At 50.1% G+C, this 14,951-nt stretch overlaps 26 non-coding genes across 26 annotated transcripts; all 26 read right to left on the reverse strand.

Moving 5' to 3' along the window:
- Positions 1-15: 15 nt before the first annotated feature.
- Trnan-guu (transfer RNA asparagine (anticodon GUU)) lies at positions 16-89 on the reverse strand. Its single transcript has one exon. It is a non-coding gene; the product is annotated as a tRNA-Asn (tRNA).
- A 497-nt stretch (positions 90-586) lies between these two features.
- Trnan-guu (transfer RNA asparagine (anticodon GUU)) lies at positions 587-660 on the reverse strand. The gene has a single exon. It is a non-coding gene; the product is annotated as a tRNA-Asn (tRNA).
- Positions 661-993: 333 nt separating this feature from the next.
- Trnat-cgu (transfer RNA threonine (anticodon CGU)) lies at positions 994-1,065 on the reverse strand. Its single transcript has one exon. It is a non-coding gene; the product is annotated as a tRNA-Thr (tRNA).
- A 688-nt stretch (positions 1,066-1,753) lies between these two features.
- On the reverse strand, positions 1,754-1,827 carry Trnan-guu (transfer RNA asparagine (anticodon GUU)). The gene has a single exon. It is a non-coding gene; the product is annotated as a tRNA-Asn (tRNA).
- Positions 1,828-2,324: 497 nt separating this feature from the next.
- Trnan-guu (transfer RNA asparagine (anticodon GUU)) lies at positions 2,325-2,398 on the reverse strand. The gene has a single exon. It is a non-coding gene; the product is annotated as a tRNA-Asn (tRNA).
- Positions 2,399-2,895: 497 nt separating this feature from the next.
- Positions 2,896-2,969, reverse strand: Trnan-guu (transfer RNA asparagine (anticodon GUU)). Its single transcript has one exon. It is a non-coding gene; the product is annotated as a tRNA-Asn (tRNA).
- Positions 2,970-3,302: 333 nt separating this feature from the next.
- Trnat-cgu (transfer RNA threonine (anticodon CGU)) lies at positions 3,303-3,374 on the reverse strand. The gene has a single exon. It is a non-coding gene; the product is annotated as a tRNA-Thr (tRNA).
- A 688-nt stretch (positions 3,375-4,062) lies between these two features.
- Trnan-guu (transfer RNA asparagine (anticodon GUU)) lies at positions 4,063-4,136 on the reverse strand. Its single transcript has one exon. It is a non-coding gene; the product is annotated as a tRNA-Asn (tRNA).
- Positions 4,137-4,469: 333 nt separating this feature from the next.
- Positions 4,470-4,541, reverse strand: Trnat-cgu (transfer RNA threonine (anticodon CGU)). Its single transcript has one exon. It is a non-coding gene; the product is annotated as a tRNA-Thr (tRNA).
- A 688-nt stretch (positions 4,542-5,229) lies between these two features.
- On the reverse strand, positions 5,230-5,303 carry Trnan-guu (transfer RNA asparagine (anticodon GUU)). Its single transcript has one exon. It is a non-coding gene; the product is annotated as a tRNA-Asn (tRNA).
- A 333-nt stretch (positions 5,304-5,636) lies between these two features.
- On the reverse strand, positions 5,637-5,708 carry Trnat-cgu (transfer RNA threonine (anticodon CGU)). Its single transcript has one exon. It is a non-coding gene; the product is annotated as a tRNA-Thr (tRNA).
- Positions 5,709-6,396: 688 nt separating this feature from the next.
- Positions 6,397-6,470, reverse strand: Trnan-guu (transfer RNA asparagine (anticodon GUU)). The gene has a single exon. It is a non-coding gene; the product is annotated as a tRNA-Asn (tRNA).
- Positions 6,471-6,967: 497 nt separating this feature from the next.
- On the reverse strand, positions 6,968-7,041 carry Trnan-guu (transfer RNA asparagine (anticodon GUU)). The gene has a single exon. It is a non-coding gene; the product is annotated as a tRNA-Asn (tRNA).
- A 333-nt stretch (positions 7,042-7,374) lies between these two features.
- Positions 7,375-7,446, reverse strand: Trnat-cgu (transfer RNA threonine (anticodon CGU)). Its single transcript has one exon. It is a non-coding gene; the product is annotated as a tRNA-Thr (tRNA).
- A 688-nt stretch (positions 7,447-8,134) lies between these two features.
- Positions 8,135-8,208, reverse strand: Trnan-guu (transfer RNA asparagine (anticodon GUU)). The gene has a single exon. It is a non-coding gene; the product is annotated as a tRNA-Asn (tRNA).
- Positions 8,209-8,541: 333 nt separating this feature from the next.
- Trnat-cgu (transfer RNA threonine (anticodon CGU)) lies at positions 8,542-8,613 on the reverse strand. Its single transcript has one exon. It is a non-coding gene; the product is annotated as a tRNA-Thr (tRNA).
- Positions 8,614-9,301: 688 nt separating this feature from the next.
- On the reverse strand, positions 9,302-9,375 carry Trnan-guu (transfer RNA asparagine (anticodon GUU)). The gene has a single exon. It is a non-coding gene; the product is annotated as a tRNA-Asn (tRNA).
- A 333-nt stretch (positions 9,376-9,708) lies between these two features.
- On the reverse strand, positions 9,709-9,780 carry Trnat-cgu (transfer RNA threonine (anticodon CGU)). The gene has a single exon. It is a non-coding gene; the product is annotated as a tRNA-Thr (tRNA).
- Positions 9,781-10,468: 688 nt separating this feature from the next.
- Positions 10,469-10,542, reverse strand: Trnan-guu (transfer RNA asparagine (anticodon GUU)). The gene has a single exon. It is a non-coding gene; the product is annotated as a tRNA-Asn (tRNA).
- Positions 10,543-11,039: 497 nt separating this feature from the next.
- On the reverse strand, positions 11,040-11,113 carry Trnan-guu (transfer RNA asparagine (anticodon GUU)). Its single transcript has one exon. It is a non-coding gene; the product is annotated as a tRNA-Asn (tRNA).
- Positions 11,114-11,446: 333 nt separating this feature from the next.
- On the reverse strand, positions 11,447-11,518 carry Trnat-cgu (transfer RNA threonine (anticodon CGU)). The gene has a single exon. It is a non-coding gene; the product is annotated as a tRNA-Thr (tRNA).
- Positions 11,519-12,206: 688 nt separating this feature from the next.
- Trnan-guu (transfer RNA asparagine (anticodon GUU)) lies at positions 12,207-12,280 on the reverse strand. Its single transcript has one exon. It is a non-coding gene; the product is annotated as a tRNA-Asn (tRNA).
- A 333-nt stretch (positions 12,281-12,613) lies between these two features.
- Trnat-cgu (transfer RNA threonine (anticodon CGU)) lies at positions 12,614-12,685 on the reverse strand. The gene has a single exon. It is a non-coding gene; the product is annotated as a tRNA-Thr (tRNA).
- Positions 12,686-13,373: 688 nt separating this feature from the next.
- Positions 13,374-13,447, reverse strand: Trnan-guu (transfer RNA asparagine (anticodon GUU)). The gene has a single exon. It is a non-coding gene; the product is annotated as a tRNA-Asn (tRNA).
- A 333-nt stretch (positions 13,448-13,780) lies between these two features.
- On the reverse strand, positions 13,781-13,852 carry Trnat-cgu (transfer RNA threonine (anticodon CGU)). The gene has a single exon. It is a non-coding gene; the product is annotated as a tRNA-Thr (tRNA).
- A 688-nt stretch (positions 13,853-14,540) lies between these two features.
- On the reverse strand, positions 14,541-14,614 carry Trnan-guu (transfer RNA asparagine (anticodon GUU)). Its single transcript has one exon. It is a non-coding gene; the product is annotated as a tRNA-Asn (tRNA).
- Positions 14,615-14,951: the final 337 nt, after the last annotated feature.

Raw genomic sequence — 14,951 nt, forward strand, 5'->3', positions numbered from 1 at the left:
CGGTTAAAACGAGTTCGCCCCCGGGTGGGCTCGAACCACCAACCTTTCGGTTAACAGCCGAACGCGCTAGCCGATTGCGCCACGGAGGCCTTGAATTTGGCTCACTTGTGCTCTGTATATCAACGCAATTCGTATACCTTCTGCAGGAATCTCGCAGAATGGTAGCATCTGCTTGCGCCTCTTCACATGGATAACGTGCATGCACACTGTAGCGAGGCTCGTACACGAATACGTGTCTCTCGGCCAACAGCGGCCCACTGCAGATCGACACTTAAGAGACACCAAATACAAATCGACATCGAGAGACAGGCCCTGTCATATGGCAGTCGCGACGTATACGCTGAAATTGAATGTAAAGAATACGTCTTTTGTAGTGGGCGTCGCTCTACTGCAGTGCACACATGACGAATAAATAGGAAAAGAGTAGAACGTCTGTGTAGGGCCATGTTTTTACCTACAGTGTCACTTGGCTGAATGTGTATAAGGCTCTGTGGCATCACTCAAACACAGCCAAATTGTCACGCTAGCTGTGTATCTCTAACAAAGTTGACGTATGTCCTCACCTCGGTGCCGGTTAAAACGATTTCGCCCCCGGGTGGGCTCGAACCACCAACCTTTCGGTTAACAGCCGAACGCGCTAGCCGATTGCGCCACGGAGGCCTTGAATTTGGCTCACTTGTGCTCTGTATATCAACGCAATTCGTATACCTTCTGCAGGAATCTCGCAGAATGGTAGCATCTGCTTGCGCCTCTTCACATGGATAACGTGCATGCACACTGTAGCGAGGCTCGTACACGAATGACATCGCCAAGCATGACATTATACTACAAAATGCATACAAACCACTGTTGTGCCTATGCATTCAGAAAACCTCTGAGGCCAGTAGAATACTTTTCATAGGCTGTAGAACATCCCTTTCATTCAGTGTACTGCCATGTGTTAGATGCTGCTCGAGATAGCTCCGCTCCTTGCAGGAAGGTTAAAAAAATGAATGCCTTCTGTGAGGTTCGAACTCACGACCCCTGGTTTACGAGACCAGTGCTCTACCACTGAGCTAAGAAGGCGGCAGCTTAGCGTTTGTGAGCTATCCCCGAATTGTCACTTCATCATACTGAATCTTGCAGCCCTCGACCAGATATCGGATTTGGCACACAGCTGCTGCAGGGGGTGTCCACATTGCCGTTTTCCAAATCTCTTGACTGTTTCGCCCTTACGATCGACGACGAGCGTCGGGCCACCAGAAGTTTGCGGTCTGCACAATCCTGTCCTAGTGCACAGCTTGTGGGATAGCGTGGCTCGACTGCGAAATGCGCCTTTCGGCTCCTCTCTCTGGCTACAGTATGCTGTTGTCCACAGTGGCACTGGCGTTGCCCATGGGGCTTCATGTAAGGCGACTGCACGTCTCTCGGCCAACAGCGGCCCACTGCAGATCGACACTTAAGAGACACCAAATACAAATCGACATCGAGAGACAGGCCCTGTCATATGGCAGTCGCGACGTATACGCTGAAATTGAATGTAAAGAATACGTCTTTTGTAGTGGGCGTCGCTCTACTGCAGTGCACACATGACGAATAAATAGGAAAAGAGTAGAACGTCTGTGTAGGGCCATGTTTTTACCTACAGTGTCACTTGGCTGAATGTGTATAAGGCTCTGTGGCATCACTCAAACACAGCCAAATTGTCACGCTAGCTGTGTATCTCTAACAAAGTTGACGTATGTCCTCACCTCGGTGCCGGTTAAAACGATTTCGCCCCCGGGTGGGCTCGAACCACCAACCTTTCGGTTAACAGCCGAACGCGCTAGCCGATTGCGCCACGGAGGCCTTGAATTTGGCTCACTTGTGCTCTGTATATCAACGCAATTCGTATACCTTCTGCAGGAATCTCGCAGAATGGTAGCATCTGCTTGCGCCTCTTCACATGGATAACGTGCATGCACACTGTAGCGAGGCTCGTACACGAATACGTGTCTCTCGGCCAACAGCGGCCCACTGCAGATCGACACTTAAGAGACACCAAATACAAATCGACATCGAGAGACAGGCCCTGTCATATGGCAGTCGCGACGTATACGCTGAAATTGAATGTAAAGAATACGTCTTTTGTAGTGGGCGTCGCTCTACTGCAGTGCACACATGACGAATAAATAGGAAAAGAGTAGAACGTCTGTGTAGGGCCATGTTTTTACCTACAGTGTCACTTGGCTGAATGTGTATAAGGCTCTGTGGCATCACTCAAACACAGCCAAATTGTCACGCTAGCTGTGTATCTCTAACAAAGTTGACGTATGTCCTCACCTCGGTGCCGGTTAAAACGAGTTCGCCCCCGGGTGGGCTCGAACCACCAACCTTTCGGTTAACAGCCGAACGCGCTAGCCGATTGCGCCACGGAGGCCTTGAATTTGGCTCACTTGTGCTCTGTATATCAACGCAATTCGTATACCTTCTGCAGGAATCTCGCAGAATGGTAGCATCTGCTTGCGCCTCTTCACATGGATAACGTGCATGCACACTGTAGCGAGGCTCGTACACGAATACGTGTCTCTCGGCCAACAGCGGCCCACTGCAGATCGACACTTAAGAGACACCAAATACAAATCGACATCGAGAGACAGGCCCTGTCATATGGCAGTCGCGACGTATACGCTGAAATTGAATGTAAAGAATACGTCTTTTGTAGTGGGCGTCGCTCTACTGCAGTGCACACATGACGAATAAATAGGAAAAGAGTAGAACGTCTGTGTAGGGCCATGTTTTTACCTACAGTGTCACTTGGCTGAATGTGTATAAGGCTCTGTGGCATCACTCAAACACAGCCAAATTGTCACGCTAGCTGTGTATCTCTAACAAAGTTGACGTATGTCCTCACCTCGGTGCCGGTTAAAACGATTTCGCCCCCGGGTGGGCTCGAACCACCAACCTTTCGGTTAACAGCCGAACGCGCTAGCCGATTGCGCCACGGAGGCCTTGAATTTGGCTCACTTGTGCTCTGTATATCAACGCAATTCGTATACCTTCTGCAGGAATCTCGCAGAATGGTAGCATCTGCTTGCGCCTCTTCACATGGATAACGTGCATGCACACTGTAGCGAGGCTCGTACACGAATGACATCGCCAAGCATGACATTATACTACAAAATGCATACAAACCACTGTTGTGCCTATGCATTCAGAAAACCTCTGAGGCCAGTAGAATACTTTTCATAGGCTGTAGAACATCCCTTTCATTCAGTGTACTGCCATGTGTTAGATGCTGCTCGAGATAGCTCCGCTCCTTGCAGGAAGGTTAAAAAAATGAATGCCTTCTGTGAGGTTCGAACTCACGACCCCTGGTTTACGAGACCAGTGCTCTACCACTGAGCTAAGAAGGCGGCAGCTTAGCGTTTGTGAGCTATCCCCGAATTGTCACTTCATCATACTGAATCTTGCAGCCCTCGACCAGATATCGGATTTGGCACACAGCTGCTGCAGGGGGTGTCCACATTGCCGTTTTCCAAATCTCTTGACTGTTTCGCCCTTACGATCGACGACGAGCGTCGGGCCACCAGAAGTTTGCGGTCTGCACAATCCTGTCCTAGTGCACAGCTTGTGGGATAGCGTGGCTCGACTGCGAAATGCGCCTTTCGGCTCCTCTCTCTGGCTACAGTATGCTGTTGTCCACAGTGGCACTGGCGTTGCCCATGGGGCTTCATGTAAGGCGACTGCACGTCTCTCGGCCAACAGCGGCCCACTGCAGATCGACACTTAAGAGACACCAAATACAAATCGACATCGAGAGACAGGCCCTGTCATATGGCAGTCGCGACGTATACGCTGAAATTGAATGTAAAGAATACGTCTTTTGTAGTGGGCGTCGCTCTACTGCAGTGCACACATGACGAATAAATAGGAAAAGAGTAGAACGTCTGTGTAGGGCCATGTTTTTACCTACAGTGTCACTTGGCTGAATGTGTATAAGGCTCTGTGGCATCACTCAAACACAGCCAAATTGTCACGCTAGCTGTGTATCTCTAACAAAGTTGACGTATGTCCTCACCTCGGTGCCGGTTAAAACGATTTCGCCCCCGGGTGGGCTCGAACCACCAACCTTTCGGTTAACAGCCGAACGCGCTAGCCGATTGCGCCACGGAGGCCTTGAATTTGGCTCACTTGTGCTCTGTATATCAACGCAATTCGTATACCTTCTGCAGGAATCTCGCAGAATGGTAGCATCTGCTTGCGCCTCTTCACATGGATAACGTGCATGCACACTGTAGCGAGGCTCGTACACGAATGACATCGCCAAGCATGTCATTATACTACAAAATGCATACAAACCACTGTTGTGCCTATGCATTCAGAAAACCTCTGAGGCCAGTAGAATACTTTTCATAGGCTGTAGAACATCCCTTTCATTCAGTGTACTGCCATGTGTTAGATGCTGCTCGAGATAGCTCCGCTCCTTGCAGGAAGGTTAAAAAAATGAATGCCTTCTGTGAGGTTCGAACTCACGACCCCTGGTTTACGAGACCAGTGCTCTACCACTGAGCTAAGAAGGCGGCAGCTTAGCGTTTGTGAGCTATCCCCGAATTGTCACTTCATCATACTGAATCTTGCAGCCCTCGACCAGATATCGGATTTGGCACACAGCTGCTGCAGGGGGTGTCCACATTGCCGTTTTCCAAATCTCTTGACTGTTTCGCCCTTACGATCGACGACGAGCGTCGGGCCACCAGAAGTTTGCGGTCTGCACAATCCTGTCCTAGTGCACAGCTTGTGGGATAGCGTGGCTCGACTGCGAAATGCGCCTTTCGGCTCCTCTCTCTGGCTACAGTATGCTGTTGTCCACAGTGGCACTGGCGTTGCCCATGGGGCTTCATGTAAGGCGACTGCACGTCTCTCGGCCAACAGCGGCCCACTGCAGATCGACACTTAAGAGACACCAAATACAAATCGACATCGAGAGACAGGCCCTGTCATATGGCAGTCGCGACGTATACGCTGAAATTGAATGTAAAGAATACGTCTTTTGTAGTGGGCGTCGCTCTACTGCAGTGCACACATGACGAATAAATAGGAAAAGAGTAGAACGTCTGTGTAGGGCCATGTTTTTACCTACAGTGTCACTTGGCTGAATGTGTATAAGGCTCTGTGGCATCACTCAAACACAGCCAAATTGTCACGCTAGCTGTGTATCTCTAACAAAGTTGACGTATGTCCTCACCTCGGTGCCGGTTAAAACGATTTCGCCCCCGGGTGGGCTCGAACCACCAACCTTTCGGTTAACAGCCGAACGCGCTAGCCGATTGCGCCACGGAGGCCTTGAATTTGGCTCACTTGTGCTCTGTATATCAACGCAATTCGTATACCTTCTGCAGGAATCTCGCAGAATGGTAGCATCTGCTTGCGCCTCTTCACATGGATAACGTGCATGCACACTGTAGCGAGGCTCGTACACGAATGACATCGCCAAGCATGACATTATACTACAAAATGCATACAAACCACTGTTGTGCCTATGCATTCAGAAAACCTCTGAGGCCAGTAGAATACTTTTCATAGGCTGTAGAACATCCCTTTCATTCAGTGTACTGCCATGTGTTAGATGCTGCTCGAGATAGCTCCGCTCCTTGCAGGAAGGTTAAAAAAATGAATGCCTTCTGTGAGGTTCGAACTCACGACCCCTGGTTTACGAGACCAGTGCTCTACCACTGAGCTAAGAAGGCGGCAGCTTAGCGTTTGTGAGCTTTCCCCGAATTGTCACTTCATCATACTGAATCTTGCAGCCCTCGACCAGATATCGGATTTGGCACACAGCTGCTGCAGGGGGTGTCCACATTGCCGTTTTCCAAATCTCTTGACTGTTTCGCCCTTACGATCGACGACGAGCGTCGGGCCACCAGAAGTTTGCGGTCTGCACAATCCTGTCCTAGTGCACAGCTTGTGGGATAGCGTGGCTCGACTGCGAAATGCGCCTTTCGGCTCCTCTCTCTGGCTACAGTATGCTGTTGTCCACAGTGGCACTGGCGTTGCCCATGGGGCTTCATGTAAGGCGACTGCACGTCTCTCGGCCAACAGCGGCCCACTGCAGATCGACACTTAAGAGACACCAAATACAAATCGACATCGAGAGACAGGCCCTGTCATATGGCAGTCGCGACGTATACGCTGAAATTGAATGTAAAGAATACGTCTTTTGTAGTGGGCGTCGCTCTACTGCAGTGCACACATGACGAATAAATAGGAAAAGAGTAGAACGTCTGTGTAGGGCCATGTTTTTACCTACAGTGTCACTTGGCTGAATGTGTATAAGGCTCTGTGGCATCACTCAAACACAGCCAAATTGTCACGCTAGCTGTGTATCTCTAACAAAGTTGACGTATGTCCTCACCTCGGTGCCGGTTAAAACGAGTTCGCCCCCGGGTGGGCTCGAACCACCAACCTTTCGGTTAACAGCCGAACGCGCTAGCCGATTGCGCCACGGAGGCCTTGAATTTGGCTCACTTGTGCTCTGTATATCAACGCAATTCGTATACCTTCTGCAGGAATCTCGCAGAATGGTAGCATCTGCTTGCGCCTCTTCACATGGATAACGTGCATGCACACTGTAGCGAGGCTCGTACACGAATACGTGTCTCTCGGCCAACAGCGGCCCACTGCAGATCGACACTTAAGAGACACCAAATACAAATCGACATCGAGAGACAGGCCCTGTCATATGGCAGTCGCGACGTATACGCTGAAATTGAATGTAAAGAATACGTCTTTTGTAGTGGGCGTCGCTCTACTGCAGTGCACACATGACGAATAAATAGGAAAAGAGTAGAACGTCTGTGTAGGGCCATGTTTTTACCTACAGTGTCACTTGGCTGAATGTGTATAAGGCTCTGTGGCATCACTCAAACACAGCCAAATTGTCACGCTAGCTGTGTATCTCTAACAAAGTTGACGTATGTCCTCACCTCGGTGCCGGTTAAAACGATTTCGCCCCCGGGTGGGCTCGAACCACCAACCTTTCGGTTAACAGCCGAACGCGCTAGCCGATTGCGCCACGGAGGCCTTGAATTTGGCTCACTTGTGCTCTGTATATCAACGCAATTCGTATACCTTCTGCAGGAATCTCGCAGAATGGTAGCATCTGCTTGCGCCTCTTCACATGGATAACGTGCATGCACACTGTAGCGAGGCTCGTACACGAATGACATCGCCAAGCATGACATTATACTACAAAATGCATACAAACCACTGTTGTGCCTATGCATTCAGAAAACCTCTGAGGCCAGTAGAATACTTTTCATAGGCTGTAGAACATCCCTTTCATTCAGTGTACTGCCATGTGTTAGATGCTGCTCGAGATAGCTCCGCTCCTTGCAGGAAGGTTAAAAAAATGAATGCCTTCTGTGAGGTTCGAACTCACGACCCCTGGTTTACGAGACCAGTGCTCTACCACTGAGCTAAGAAGGCGGCAGCTTAGCGTTTGTGAGCTATCCCCGAATTGTCACTTCATCATACTGAATCTTGCAGCCCTCGACCAGATATCGGATTTGGCACACAGCTGCTGCAGGGGGTGTCCACATTGCCGTTTTCCAAATCTCTTGACTGTTTCGCCCTTACGATCGACGACGAGCGTCGGGCCACCAGAAGTTTGCGGTCTGCACAATCCTGTCCTAGTGCACAGCTTGTGGGATAGCGTGGCTCGACTGCGAAATGCGCCTTTCGGCTCCTCTCTCTGGCTACAGTATGCTGTTGTCCACAGTGGCACTGGCGTTGCCCATGGGGCTTCATGTAAGGCGACTGCACGTCTCTCGGCCAACAGCGGCCCACTGCAGATCGACACTTAAGAGACACCAAATACAAATCGACATCGAGAGACAGGCCCTGTCATATGGCAGTCGCGACGTATACGCTGAAATTGAATGTAAAGAATACGTCTTTTGTAGTGGGCGTCGCTCTACTGCAGTGCACACATGACGAATAAATAGGAAAAGAGTAGAACGTCTGTGTAGGGCCATGTTTTTACCTACAGTGTCACTTGGCTGAATGTGTATAAGGCTCTGTGGCATCACTCAAACACAGCCAAATTGTCACGCTAGCTGTGTATCTCTAACAAAGTTGACGTATGTCCTCACCTCGGTGCCGGTTAAAACGATTTCGCCCCCGGGTGGGCTCGAACCACCAACCTTTCGGTTAACAGCCGAACGCGCTAGCCGATTGCGCCACGGAGGCCTTGAATTTGGCTCACTTGTGCTCTGTATATCAACGCAATTCGTATACCTTCTGCAGGAATCTCGCAGAATGGTAGCATCTGCTTGCGCCTCTTCACATGGATAACGTGCATGCACACTGTAGCGAGGCTCGTACACGAATGACATCGCCAAGCATGTCATTATACTACAAAATGCATACAAACCACTGTTGTGCCTATGCATTCAGAAAACCTCTGAGGCCAGTAGAATACTTTTCATAGGCTGTAGAACATCCCTTTCATTCAGTGTACTGCCATGTGTTAGATGCTGCTCGAGATAGCTCCGCTCCTTGCAGGAAGGTTAAAAAAATGAATGCCTTCTGTGAGGTTCGAACTCACGACCCCTGGTTTACGAGACCAGTGCTCTACCACTGAGCTAAGAAGGCGGCAGCTTAGCGTTTGTGAGCTATCCCCGAATTGTCACTTCATCATACTGAATCTTGCAGCCCTCGACCAGATATCGGATTTGGCACACAGCTGCTGCAGGGGGTGTCCACATTGCCGTTTTCCAAATCTCTTGACTGTTTCGCCCTTACGATCGACGACGAGCGTCGGGCCACCAGAAGTTTGCGGTCTGCACAATCCTGTCCTAGTGCACAGCTTGTGGGATAGCGTGGCTCGACTGCGAAATGCGCCTTTCGGCTCCTCTCTCTGGCTACAGTATGCTGTTGTCCACAGTGGCACTGGCGTTGCCCATGGGGCTTCATGTAAGGCGACTGCACGTCTCTCGGCCAACAGCGGCCCACTGCAGATCGACACTTAAGAGACACCAAATACAAATCGACATCGAGAGACAGGCCCTGTCATATGGCAGTCGCGACGTATACGCTGAAATTGAATGTAAAGAATACGTCTTTTGTAGTGGGCGTCGCTCTACTGCAGTGCACACATGACGAATAAATAGGAAAAGAGTAGAACGTCTGTGTAGGGCCATGTTTTTACCTACAGTGTCACTTGGCTGAATGTGTATAAGGCTCTGTGGCATCACTCAAACACAGCCAAATTGTCACGCTAGCTGTGTATCTCTAACAAAGTTGACGTATGTCCTCACCTCGGTGCCGGTTAAAACGATTTCGCCCCCGGGTGGGCTCGAACCACCAACCTTTCGGTTAACAGCCGAACGCGCTAGCCGATTGCGCCACGGAGGCCTTGAATTTGGCTCACTTGTGCTCTGTATATCAACGCAATTCGTATACCTTCTGCAGGAATCTCGCAGAATGGTAGCATCTGCTTGCGCCTCTTCACATGGATAACGTGCATGCACACTGTAGCGAGGCTCGTACACGAATGACATCGCCAAGCATGACATTATACTACAAAATGCATACAAACCACTGTTGTGCCTATGCATTCAGAAAACCTCTGAGGCCAGTAGAATACTTTTCATAGGCTGTAGAACATCCCTTTCATTCAGTGTACTGCCATGTGTTAGATGCTGCTCGAGATAGCTCCGCTCCTTGCAGGAAGGTTAAAAAAATGAATGCCTTCTGTGAGGTTCGAACTCACGACCCCTGGTTTACGAGACCAGTGCTCTACCACTGAGCTAAGAAGGCGGCAGCTTAGCGTTTGTGAGCTTTCCCCGAATTGTCACTTCATCATACTGAATCTTGCAGCCCTCGACCAGATATCGGATTTGGCACACAGCTGCTGCAGGGGGTGTCCACATTGCCGTTTTCCAAATCTCTTGACTGTTTCGCCCTTACGATCGACGACGAGCGTCGGGCCACCAGAAGTTTGCGGTCTGCACAATCCTGTCCTAGTGCACAGCTTGTGGGATAGCGTGGCTCGACTGCGAAATGCGCCTTTCGGCTCCTCTCTCTGGCTACAGTATGCTGTTGTCCACAGTGGCACTGGCGTTGCCCATGGGGCTTCATGTAAGGCGACTGCACGTCTCTCGGCCAACAGCGGCCCACTGCAGATCGACACTTAAGAGACACCAAATACAAATCGACATCGAGAGACAGGCCCTGTCATATGGCAGTCGCGACGTATACGCTGAAATTGAATGTAAAGAATACGTCTTTTGTAGTGGGCGTCGCTCTACTGCAGTGCACACATGACGAATAAATAGGAAAAGAGTAGAACGTCTGTGTAGGGCCATGTTTTTACCTACAGTGTCACTTGGCTGAATGTGTATAAGGCTCTGTGGCATCACTCAAACACAGCCAAATTGTCACGCTAGCTGTGTATCTCTAACAAAGTTGACGTATGTCCTCACCTCGGTGCCGGTTAAAACGAGTTCGCCCCCGGGTGGGCTCGAACCACCAACCTTTCGGTTAACAGCCGAACGCGCTAGCCGATTGCGCCACGGAGGCCTTGAATTTGGCTCACTTGTGCTCTGTATATCAACGCAATTCGTATACCTTCTGCAGGAATCTCGCAGAATGGTAGCATCTGCTTGCGCCTCTTCACATGGATAACGTGCATGCACACTGTAGCGAGGCTCGTACACGAATACGTGTCTCTCGGCCAACAGCGGCCCACTGCAGATCGACACTTAAGAGACACCAAATACAAATCGACATCGAGAGACAGGCCCTGTCATATGGCAGTCGCGACGTATACGCTGAAATTGAATGTAAAGAATACGTCTTTTGTAGTGGGCGTCGCTCTACTGCAGTGCACACATGACGAATAAATAGGAAAAGAGTAGAACGTCTGTGTAGGGCCATGTTTTTACCTACAGTGTCACTTGGCTGAATGTGTATAAGGCTCTGTGGCATCACTCAAACACAGCCAAATTGTCACGCTAGCTGTGTATCTCTAACAAAGTTGACGTATGTCCTCACCTCGGTGCCGGTTAAAACGATTTCGCCCCCGGGTGGGCTCGAACCACCAACCTTTCGGTTAACAGCCGAACGCGCTAGCCGATTGCGCCACGGAGGCCTTGAATTTGGCTCACTTGTGCTCTGTATATCAACGCAATTCGTATACCTTCTGCAGGAATCTCGCAGAATGGTAGCATCTGCTTGCGCCTCTTCACATGGATAACGTGCATGCACACTGTAGCGAGGCTCGTACACGAATGACATCGCCAAGCATGACATTATACTACAAAATGCATACAAACCACTGTTGTGCCTATGCATTCAGAAAACCTCTGAGGCCAGTAGAATACTTTTCATAGGCTGTAGAACATCCCTTTCATTCAGTGTACTGCCATGTGTTAGATGCTGCTCGAGATAGCTCCGCTCCTTGCAGGAAGGTTAAAAAAATGAATGCCTTCTGTGAGGTTCGAACTCACGACCCCTGGTTTACGAGACCAGTGCTCTACCACTGAGCTAAGAAGGCGGCAGCTTAGCGTTTGTGAGCTATCCCCGAATTGTCACTTCATCATACTGAATCTTGCAGCCCTCGACCAGATATCGGATTTGGCACACAGCTGCTGCAGGGGGTGTCCACATTGCCGTTTTCCAAATCTCTTGACTGTTTCGCCCTTACGATCGACGACGAGCGTCGGGCCACCAGAAGTTTGCGGTCTGCACAATCCTGTCCTAGTGCACAGCTTGTGGGATAGCGTGGCTCGACTGCGAAATGCGCCTTTCGGCTCCTCTCTCTGGCTACAGTATGCTGTTGTCCACAGTGGCACTGGCGTTGCCCATGGGGCTTCATGTAAGGCGACTGCACGTCTCTCGGCCAACAGCGGCCCACTGCAGATCGACACTTAAGAGACACCAAATACAAATCGACATCGAGAGACAGGCCCTGTCATATGGCAGTCGCGACGTATACGCTGAAATTGAATGTAAAGAATACGTCTTTTGTAGTGGGCGTCGCTCTACTGCAGTGCACACATGACGAATAAATAGGAAAAGAGTAGAACGTCTGTGTAGGGCCATGTTTTTACCTACAGTGTCACTTGGCTGAATGTGTATAAGGCTCTGTGGCATCACTCAAACACAGCCAAATTGTCACGCTAGCTGTGTATCTCTAACAAAGTTGACGTATGTCCTCACCTCGGTGCCGGTTAAAACGATTTCGCCCCCGGGTGGGCTCGAACCACCAACCTTTCGGTTAACAGCCGAACGCGCTAGCCGATTGCGCCACGGAGGCCTTGAATTTGGCTCACTTGTGCTCTGTATATCAACGCAATTCGTATACCTTCTGCAGGAATCTCGCAGAATGGTAGCATCTGCTTGCGCCTCTTCACATGGATAACGTGCATGCACACTGTAGCGAGGCTCGTACACGAATGACATCGCCAAGCATGTCATTATACTACAAAATGCATACAAACCACTGTTGTGCCTATGCATTCAGAAAACCTCTGAGGCCAGTAGAATACTTTTCATAGGCTGTAGAACATCCCTTTCATTCAGTGTACTGCCATGTGTTAGATGCTGCTCGAGATAGCTCCGCTCCTTGCAGGAAGGTTAAAAAAATGAATGCCTTCTGTGAGGTTCGAACTCACGACCCCTGGTTTACGAGACCAGTGCTCTACCACTGAGCTAAGAAGGCGGCAGCTTAGCGTTTGTGAGCTATCCCCGAATTGTCACTTCATCATACTGAATCTTGCAGCCCTCGACCAGATATCGGATTTGGCACACAACTGCTGCAGGGGGTGTCCACATTGCCGTTTTCCAAATCTCTTGACTGTTTCGCCCTTACGATCGACGACGAGCGTCGGGCCACCAGAAGTTTGCGGTCTGCACAATCCTGTCCTAGTGCACAGCTTGTGGGATAGCGTGGCTCGACTGCGAAATGCGCCTTTCGGCTCCTCTCTCTGGCTACAGTATGCTGTTGTCCACAGTGGCACTGGCGTTGCCCATGGGGCTTCATGTAAGGCGACTGCACGTCTCTCGGCCAACAGCGGCCCACTGCAGATCGACACTTAAGAGACACCAAATACAAATCGACATCGAGAGACAGGCCCTGTCATATGGCAGTCGCGACGTATACGCTGAAATTGAATGTAAAGAATACGTCTTTTGTAGTGGGCGTCGCTCTACTGCAGTGCACACATGACGAATAAATAGGAAAAGAGTAGAACGTCTGTGTAGGGCCATGTTTTTACCTACAGTGTCACTTGGCTGAATGTGTATAAGGCTCTGTGGCATCACTCAAACACAGCCAAATTGTCACGCTAGCTGTGTATCTCTAACAAAGTTGACGTATGTCCTCACCTCGGTGCCGGTTAAAACGATTTCGCCCCCGGGTGGGCTCGAACCACCAACCTTTCGGTTAACAGCCGAACGCGCTAGCCGATTGCGCCACGGAGGCCTTGAATTTGGCTCACTTGTGCTCTGTATATCAACGCAATTCGTATACCTTCTGCAGGAATCTCGCAGAATGGTAGCATCTGCTTGCGCCTCTTCACATGGATAACGTGCATGCACACTGTAGCGAGGCTCGTACACGAATGACATCGCCAAGCATGACATTATACTACAAAATGCATACAAACCACTGTTGTGCCTATGCATTCAGAAAACCTCTGAGGCCAGTAGAATACTTTTCATAGGCTGTAGAACATCCCTTTCATTCAGTGTACTGCCATGTGTTAGATGCTGCTCGAGATAGCTCCGCTCCTTGCAGGAAGGTTAAAAAAATGAATGCCTTCTGTGAGGTTCGAACTCACGACCCCTGGTTTACGAGACCAGTGCTCTACCACTGAGCTAAGAAGGCGGCAGCTTAGCGTTTGTGAGCTTTCCCCGAATTGTCACTTCATCATACTGAATCTTGCAGCCCTCGACCAGATATCGGATTTGGCACACAGCTGCTGCAGGGGGTGTCCACATTGCCGTTTTCCAAATCTCTTGACTGTTTCGCCCTTACGATCGACGACGAGCGTCGGGCCACCAGAAGTTTGCGGTCTGCACAATCCTGTCCTAGTGCACAGCTTGTGGGATAGCGTGGCTCGACTGCGAAATGCGCCTTTCGGCTCCTCTCTCTGGCTACAGTATGCTGTTGTCCACAGTGGCACTGGCGTTGCCCATGGGGCTTCATGTAAGGCGACTGCACGTCTCTCGGCCAACAGCGGCCCACTGCAGATCGACACTTAAGAGACACCAAATACAAATCGACATCGAGAGACAGGCCCTGTCATATGGCAGTCGCGACGTATACGCTGAAATTGAATGTAAAGAATACGTCTTTTGTAGTGGGCGTCGCTCTACTGCAGTGCACACATGACGAATAAATAGGAAAAGAGTAGAACGTCTGTGTAGGGCCATGTTTTTACCTACAGTGTCACTTGGCTGAATGTGTATAAGGCTCTGTGGCATCACTCAAACACAGCCAAATTGTCACGCTAGCTGTGTATCTCTAACAAAGTTGACGTATGTCCTCACCTCGGTGCCGGTTAAAACGATTTCGCCCCCGGGTGGGCTCGAACCACCAACCTTTCGGTTAACAGCCGAACGCGCTAGCCGATTGCGCCACGGAGGCCTTGAATTTGGCTCACTTGTGCTCTGTATATCAACGCAATTCGTATACCTTCTGCAGGAATCTCGCAGAATGGTAGCATCTGCTTGCGCCTCTTCACATGGATAACGTGCATGCACACTGTAGCGAGGCTCGTACACGAATACGTGTCTCTCGGCCAACAGCGGCCCACTGCAGATCGACACTTAAGAGACACCAAATACAAATCGACATCGAGAGACAGGCCCTGTCATATGGCAGTCGCGACGTATACGCTGAAATTGAATGTAAAGAATACGTCTTTTGTAGTGGGCGTCGCTCTACTGCAGTGCACACATGACGAATAAATAGGAAAAGAGTA

Source organism: Schistocerca nitens, chromosome 6 (genome assembly GCF_023898315.1).
Source record: "Schistocerca nitens isolate TAMUIC-IGC-003100 chromosome 6, iqSchNite1.1, whole genome shotgun sequence".
Taxonomy (NCBI): Eukaryota; Metazoa; Arthropoda; class Insecta; order Orthoptera; family Acrididae; genus Schistocerca; species Schistocerca nitens.